This window comes from Zalophus californianus, chromosome 2 (genome assembly GCF_009762305.2).
Source record: "Zalophus californianus isolate mZalCal1 chromosome 2, mZalCal1.pri.v2, whole genome shotgun sequence".
Taxonomy (NCBI): Eukaryota; Metazoa; Chordata; class Mammalia; order Carnivora; family Otariidae; genus Zalophus; species Zalophus californianus.
In genome coordinates this window covers 140342372-140350085 of record NC_045596.1, presented here as the reverse complement: position 1 = coordinate 140350085, position 7714 = coordinate 140342372, and the positions used below count along the sequence as shown (strand labels likewise).

At 32.0% G+C, this 7714-nt stretch overlaps 1 pseudogene; it reads right to left on the bottom strand.

The window, feature by feature from the left end:
* Nucleotides 1–2607: 2607 nt before the first annotated feature.
* Nucleotides 2608–7325, bottom strand: LOC113925445 (annotated as a pseudogene).
* Between the last annotated feature and the right edge of the window lie 389 nt (nucleotides 7326–7714).

Sequence of the window (7714 nt, the reverse complement as noted above, 5' to 3'; positions counted from 1 at the left end):
TTTAAAAGTACATTATTTGATGACAAAATCTATATATTCAACCACAATTTGGTTCTAAATTGATTTATTTTGTCACTCTCCACAGGATTTCTTGAAGGAAACTATAGCATAAAATGAAATTTATCTTCATTCTTCATAGATAACATGCTAACAGAAATACTTTACAATCTCTGTTATTTAGAATACTCTTCATATATTCTATCAAATAAAATCTTGATCTCATTAAAAATCAGAAGGACAGAAAAACATGTATGGGAAAGGAAGAATTCTCTATAGAATTATCAATTTCAAAATGCTGTTACCTTGAGGTTAAGACCACCCTTTGTAAAAAGCTAAAACTAAAAAATGATTCAAATGTACTTCACTTCCGGATTCCCATTTGAATTTTCAGTTTCTGATATATAATTAACTGAACCTACTACAACAGAGCTGTTAACTGTATTTTTTTGTCAATTACCTTCCATGAAAAATTATCATATTTTCCTATTATTTATCCTTATTTTAATAATTATATTGTTTGTTGTCGTTTCTCTTCTAACATATAACTTCTTTTAGGATATGGATTTCTTGTAATTTTCTCAAAAAATAATTGTTCTTTCAAAATTTCCAATTTCCCTACAGTCAGTGTTCTGTAATTAGGTATTTGGTCAAACTATTCATTTAACCTTTTCTCTCAAGAATATTTTGGCAAAGATTAACAGTCATCCTCTACACAGATTCATAGCTTCTCACCCAGAATCAAGAATGAGGTAAGACCTGGAATAGAATGCTGAAGAAGCAGAACATAGGTTTTTGTCTCTCTGAGCATTTGGACCCTCAAGTCCTGGCTCCCCTGACAGGTCTCAGATGACTTCAAAAAAGGATTGTTTTCTTTTAAAAAATATCATCCCATCTCTGTGAAAATCCATTGGAACTTTTCCATTTATATTCATTGATATGGACTGAATTGAACCTGTAGATTGCTTTGGGTAGTATGGACATTTTTAACAATATTAATTCTTCCAATCCATGAGCACAAAATATTTTTCCATTTATTTGTCTTCTTCAATTTCTTTAATCAATACCTTATAATTTTCAGCATACAGATCTTTCACCTCCAGTGTTAAGTTTATTTCTATGTATTTTATTCTTTTTGATGTATTATAAATGGAACTGTTTTCTTAAATACTCTTTCTGATCTTTCACTGTTGGTGTATAGAAATGCAACCAATTTTTGTAAATTGATTTTGTATCCTGCACCTTTACTGAAATTGTTTATTAGTTCTAATATTTTTTTGGTGCAGTCCTTAGGGTTTTCTGTGAGTAATATCATGTCATCTGCAAATAATAACAATTTTACTTCTTCCTTTCTGATGCGAATGCCTTTTATTTTGTTTCTTGCCTAATTGCCCTGGCTAAGACTTCCATACTTTGTTGAATATAAGTGGCAAGAGTGGGTCTCCTTGTCTTATTCCTGATCTTAGAGGAAAGCTTTCAGTGTTTCACCATTGAGTTTATTGTTAGCTGTGGGCTTGACATATGTAGAGGTATTTTTTCTTTGTACCCAGTCTGTGAAGAGTTTTTATCATGAATACATGTTGAATTTTGTCAAATATCTTTTCTGCATCTATTGAGATGGTTATATGATTTTTATCCTTCATTTTGTTAATATGCTGTATCACATTTATTGATTTGCAGCTGTTGAAGTAGTGCCTTTCATTCTGGAACAAATCCTACTTGATCATTGTGTATGATCCTGTAATGTGTTGTTTAATTTGGTTTGCTAATATTTTGTTGAGGATTTTTGCATCTTTATTCATCAGGGATATTAGCCTGTAATTTTCTTTTCTTGTAATATCATTGTCTGGCTTTAGTATCAGAGTAATGCTGGGCTCATAGAATGAGGGTTTTTTGTTGTCATTTGTTGTTTTATTTCCATATAGTTAACATACAGTGTTATACTAATTTTAGGTGTATAATCTAAAAATTCAACAATTCTATACATTACTCTGTGCTCATCAGGACAAATGCAGTCTTCAGTCCCCTTCACTTGTTTCACCCATCTCCCACCCACCTCCCCTCTGGGAACATCAGTTTGCCCTCTATATTTAAGAGTCTTTTTATTTTTTTGGTTTTGCTTTTTTTGTAAAATGAGTTTGGAAATGTTCCGTCATTTTTTTAATTTTTTTGGAAGAGTTTGAGAAGGATTGGAATTAGTTCTTTTTTAAATATTTGATAGAATTCACCACGGAAGCCATCTGATTCTGAGCTTGTCTTTGTTAGGAAATTTTTTTAAGTCAGTTATACCACTTATTAATGATGGAATTATACTGGAAAACAATCACAACAAAAGAACAATCTTTTGAATAGAATAGTTTATTTAGTGAAATATTTCTTTGAAACATAAAATGCAAAAGATTGTCAAGTATGTCAGTATGGATGCCTGTGGATTTATATATAGACATTCGCAGTCATGATTTTCACAAGTTTCACTCCATATCACATCAAGTAATTGTTTTGTGTGTGCATGTATGTGCACGTGTTTAATACCTGTATATTAGAATGATTAATTGTATTTTTGCTGGGCTTCTTGGAATAGATTTGCTTACACTGAGGTGTATGAAAGCGTTATTTTTGGTCAGTGGGTGTGCATTTCTCTTTAGCTATAAACTAAGGTGATAAACATTTTAATTTCTGAATTTAAAATAGTCTGTTCAATTCTATGTCCTTTTGGTAAAGTTTTGTGTTTGTGTGTGATTTTATTTTTGGTTTTTGGTTCTGTGTTTGTTCGTGTGTGTGGTTTTTTTGTTTGTTTGTTTTGTTTTTGTTTTTGTTTTTGTTTTTGTCCTTGGTGCCTTAATTTCTTCCCTTTGCTTATCAGAGAAAAACAGAGGTATAGGAGAAACTGATATTGGAGACCCAGTGGCAAACGTCTTGCTAAAACCATTTTAATCAGTTGTTTGGATAGTAATCGGCTTGGTTGAGAGTTCTTGTCATGGATTTCAAATGGAGCTTTTAGTATTCTTATAGTCATCGTAAGTTGCAATCTATTGTTTTGTGATGGATGAACTTTTTAAGGGTGATGGTTTAGAATTTCATTTATATTTGTCAACATTGTCCCAATTACATTTGGAAGCATTTTGTTCAAGGTTGCAAGAAACAAAATTTTTTTTTCCTTTTTTCTTGACCTTTCTCTACACACGTTGTCTGAAGACTCAAAGAGTCAGAAAGTTTTGGTTATCTCATTTTGGGTATAGCTTTGAAGGGAGAGTGTCGTTCAGTAACTACTGAAGCACAAAAAGATTGTTGTCTTGGCCTTTTTGTATAGTCATATGCTGTATTCTTTCCATTTCCAATAAATGAATAATCAAATGTTCAATAGTGTTCTGGATATTCCAGAAAATTCCCCATTATTCCTTGCTTTCCAATTTTTGAACTTTGAGAGGGCTAATTTGTGCAAGTCCAGAGTATCAAAATGAAGACGAAGGAAAATCAGGATATGGAAAAATTCTTCAACATTTTCTATTGTTTTTGGCTTTAAGTTCAGGTCCATCTTTTAAAAATATCTGAATAAAGTATCATTTGCTTTTTTATTTTCAGATGAATCACTTTGATCTCTTAAATTTTCTTTCACGCTGCTATATCCATATGTCAAATTCTAATTTGGAGCATTTAAAGTTTCAGCATTGTAGTTGTTTTCTGTAGTTGAACATGAATTAGTGTGAGGGTCATTTTTTGTCCTTAAAAAAGTCTCCACAAACATAGGGCCAGCAGAGACCTAATGCATTTGCAGTCCAGGGTAAGAACCAACTTGCTTATCAACTGAAGCATTTGTTAGTGAGTAGCTCAGAGTGAAGAGATTTATGGGATTAGTGATTACTAGTTTCCATTGATGATTTTCTGAAATCTCTGTTCTCCATGATAGTTCCTTCATTAAAGGATAACTCCATAACTGAAATATCCATTGTTTACCATTCTGTGTTCTTTTGTGAGCATGTTCAGACAAATTAAGCTCTAACACCTGTTGTTAGATGTAATTTCCAGGTGGTTCTGCACTATCTCTTTTAGGTAGGAGGTTTTTCTTTTCAGGAACAGCTACTTCTGAATCCAAATTCCAGTGAGATACATTCTCATGAGAGATGTTTGACACACACAGGTTGGTGCCACATTTCTATTTCTTCTTGTTTTTTCCCCACTTCTTTGAAATCCCCATGGCCCATATGTTATCCCCAGCATTGTCTCCAAGGACACAGTAGCTTTCAACCCCAGGCCCTTGCACATGAGCCGGGTGAATGGCTTGTTGGGTGCCCCCTCCACCTGGGCCTTCCTGCAATGGGAGTACAGGGAGGTCAGTGGGCATTGGCTCCCTCAGCTGTGGACAGCCTGCCAGACTTGCAGCCAGCCTCAGGGTAGATGTCAGGCCTGGGGCCCAGGGTAGGCCCAGGAAGACCAACCTTGGCTGTGGCTGGGATTCTGCAGGCTTCCCCAGAAGCCAGTGGGAGGTTTTTGATTATTAATTCAATTTCCTGACTAGTCATTGGTCTGTTCAGAAGAGAAATTTCTTCAAGCTCAGTCTTCTTAATTCAGTAGATTATATGTTTCAAGGAATTTATCCACTTCTTCTAGGTTGCCCAATTTGTTGGCATATAATTATTTCTAGAAATCTCTTATGATTCTTGTATTTGTATGGTTATCAGTTTTAATTTCTTCTTTTTCATTTATAATTTTACTTATTTGAGTCTTCTCTTTTTTTCTTGGTAAGTTTAGCAAAGGTTTGTCTATTTTATCTTAAAAGTAAAAACAAAACAAAACAAAACAAAAACAGCTTGTAGTTTCATTGATCTTTCTATTGTCATTTTAGTCTCTTTCATTTATTTCCTCTCCAATCTTTGTTTTTTCCTTTCTCTGATAATTCTGGGCTTAACGTTTCTTCTTTCCCTAGTTTCTTGAGCTGTAAATTAGGTTGTTTATTTGAGATTTCTCTTTTTTCTTAATGTAGGTGTTTATCACTATAAACTTCCCTCTTAGAACTGCTTTTGCTGCATCCCAAAAGCTGTGTTGTTGTGATTTCATTTTCATTTGTCCTGTGATATTTTTTTATTTCTCTTGATTTCTTCTTTGACCCATTAGTTGTTCAGGATGTTGTCTAATCTCCACAATTATTAATTCTGGTTTTCTCTCATAACTGATTTCTAGTTTAGTACCATTGTGATTGGAAAAGATGCTTCATATGATTTCAATCCTCTTAGATTTATTAAGGGTTGTTTTATGGCCTAATATGTGATCCATTCCGGAAGATGTTCCTTGTGTGCTTGCAAAGAATGTATAATCTACTGCTATTGGCTGAAATGTTCTATACATATCTGTTATGTCCCTCCCATCTAACATGAAGTTCAGGTCCAGTGTTTCCTTACTGATTTTATAGCTGGATGATCTGTCCATTGTTGAAAGTGGGGCATCATATTCCCTGCTGTTATTGTATTCCTGTCTATTTATCCCTTTTGATCTGTTAATATTTGTTTTACATATTTAGATCCTCATATATTGGTACATAAATATTTATAATTATTATATCCTCTTGATGAATTGACCTCTTTATCATTAAATAATAACTTTTTTTGTCTCTTCTGACAGTCTTTGCCTTAAAGTCTATTTTGTCTGGTATAAATATAGGTACATCTGCTTTCCTTTGGTTTCTATATATATGGAATATCTTTTGCCTCCCTTCACTTTCAGTCTATGTGTATCCTTAAAGCTGAAGTGAGTCTCTTGTAAGCAAGATATAGTTGGGGCTTGTTTTTAAATCCATTTAGCCACTGTATATCTTTTGATTAGGGAATATAGTCCATTTACATCTAAAGTAATTATTTATAAGAATCTACTTACTATTGCCATTTTGTTCATTGTTCCCTAGTTGCTTTGTAATCTCTTTTGTCCTTTCTTCTTCTCTTGCTTTCTTTTTTGTTATTTGATAATTTTCTATAGTAGTACACTATGATTTCTTTCTCTTTACCTTTTGTATATCTATTATATGCTTTTGCTTTTTGGTTACCATGAGGTTTATGTAAAACATCTTCTATTTATAACAGCATTTTAAGCTGATAATAATTTAACTTCAAATGCATAGTATCACTTATATGTGGCATCTATAAAAATTGAACCCATAGAAACAGAGAAGAAAACAGGTTGTCAGGAGACCGGAGAGAGAAACAGAGAGAGGTTGATAAAAATGTACAAATTTTAAGTCTTAAGATGAGTGAGTTCTGAGGATTTAATGTATAGCATGGTGACTATATTCTGTAACACTGTAGTGTGTAATTAAATTTACTAAGGAGTAAAACTTAAATATTCTCTCACACACACAAAAGTAAATATGTGAAGTGATGGATGTGATAATTCAATGAGGGGAATCCCTTTTGTAATGTATACATATTTCAAAGCATCATGTTGTACACTTTAAATATCTTACAATTTTATTTGTCAATTATATTTGTCAATAAAGCTGAAAAAGTCACCCTACTTTTCTGTGTGTTCTTGATAGAATGTATTAGTTTGTAGCAAGCTATTCCATCATAATTCTAAATAGAAATCAATACAATTTAATCAAGCAGAATAAATCATTTACTTAATGGGAAAGTTAGTGGCTTTTCTTTTTTTAAGGGAGACTTAGTTTTGAATATATTAGTATTCAAAATGATAAATATTAAAACAAAAATCTGAATTATAATTACTTTTTAAAATTTAAAATATAATGGGTATATCAACTCCTTTTCAGATACATTTTCTTTATCACAGACACAATGTGATTTTGGAAAAATTATTATTTATTTTCTGTTCAAGTTCCCCATCTGTAAAATTGGAATAATACTTACCTCACAAGCTATTGTGCACTCTAAAAATGCTGAATCTGAATTAAAAATCAATATAGATATACATTAATTATGATATCTTATTTAAGAAATCTTTGAAAACATGTTTCTTAAACAATAGATTTATTAATGTTGATCTCCTTCAGGAAGAGCTAAAAGGAAAAGGAGAAACAGGAAAATTAGGAAATGGTCGCTTCAAATTGAGAATTTTATTTTTGTACAATTTATGGTATATAGAAACTTTCATTTTTAAAATTTAGTTAAATATTTAATTCTTATGGTTGTGAATTTAATTTAAAAATCTTAAAGATCACAAAATATGTTACCTATCACATGCACTTATATTCTCAATATTATGTCATTTTATACATTACCAGTTGTGTATTTATTGTCTTTCAATTCAAAATATGTTTTTTCATTGCCCACTGTGGCAAATGGAGCTGGCACCTTTGCATATTTGTCCTTTGCTAGCCTCATGTTAAGCTCTGTCCGGGCAAAGCACTAGATGACATTACCGGAGGAAAACAGAAAAACACCAGGCAGATACATGTTTTAAATTTTAAATTTTACACATTGTTTTGGCCATCTTATTTCATACTTTCCGTTTTCTTTATTTTTTATGTAATTTCCCCCCCTTTTTAAGCTATCCTTAATATTTATTATTTTTAAAATTTATTTTCCCTCTCTATCGGTTAGAAGTTATTTATGCTGGTTCTAGTCTTTCGGTTACCCTTATAACTTTACTAGGTATTTAACAAAGTATAAAATTAATCCTCTCCTCAAACACTATGAGGAACTTAGAATCCCTCAATCCAATGATTCCTCTTCAATTGTACATAATATTTTCTCATAATTAATTCCACTTC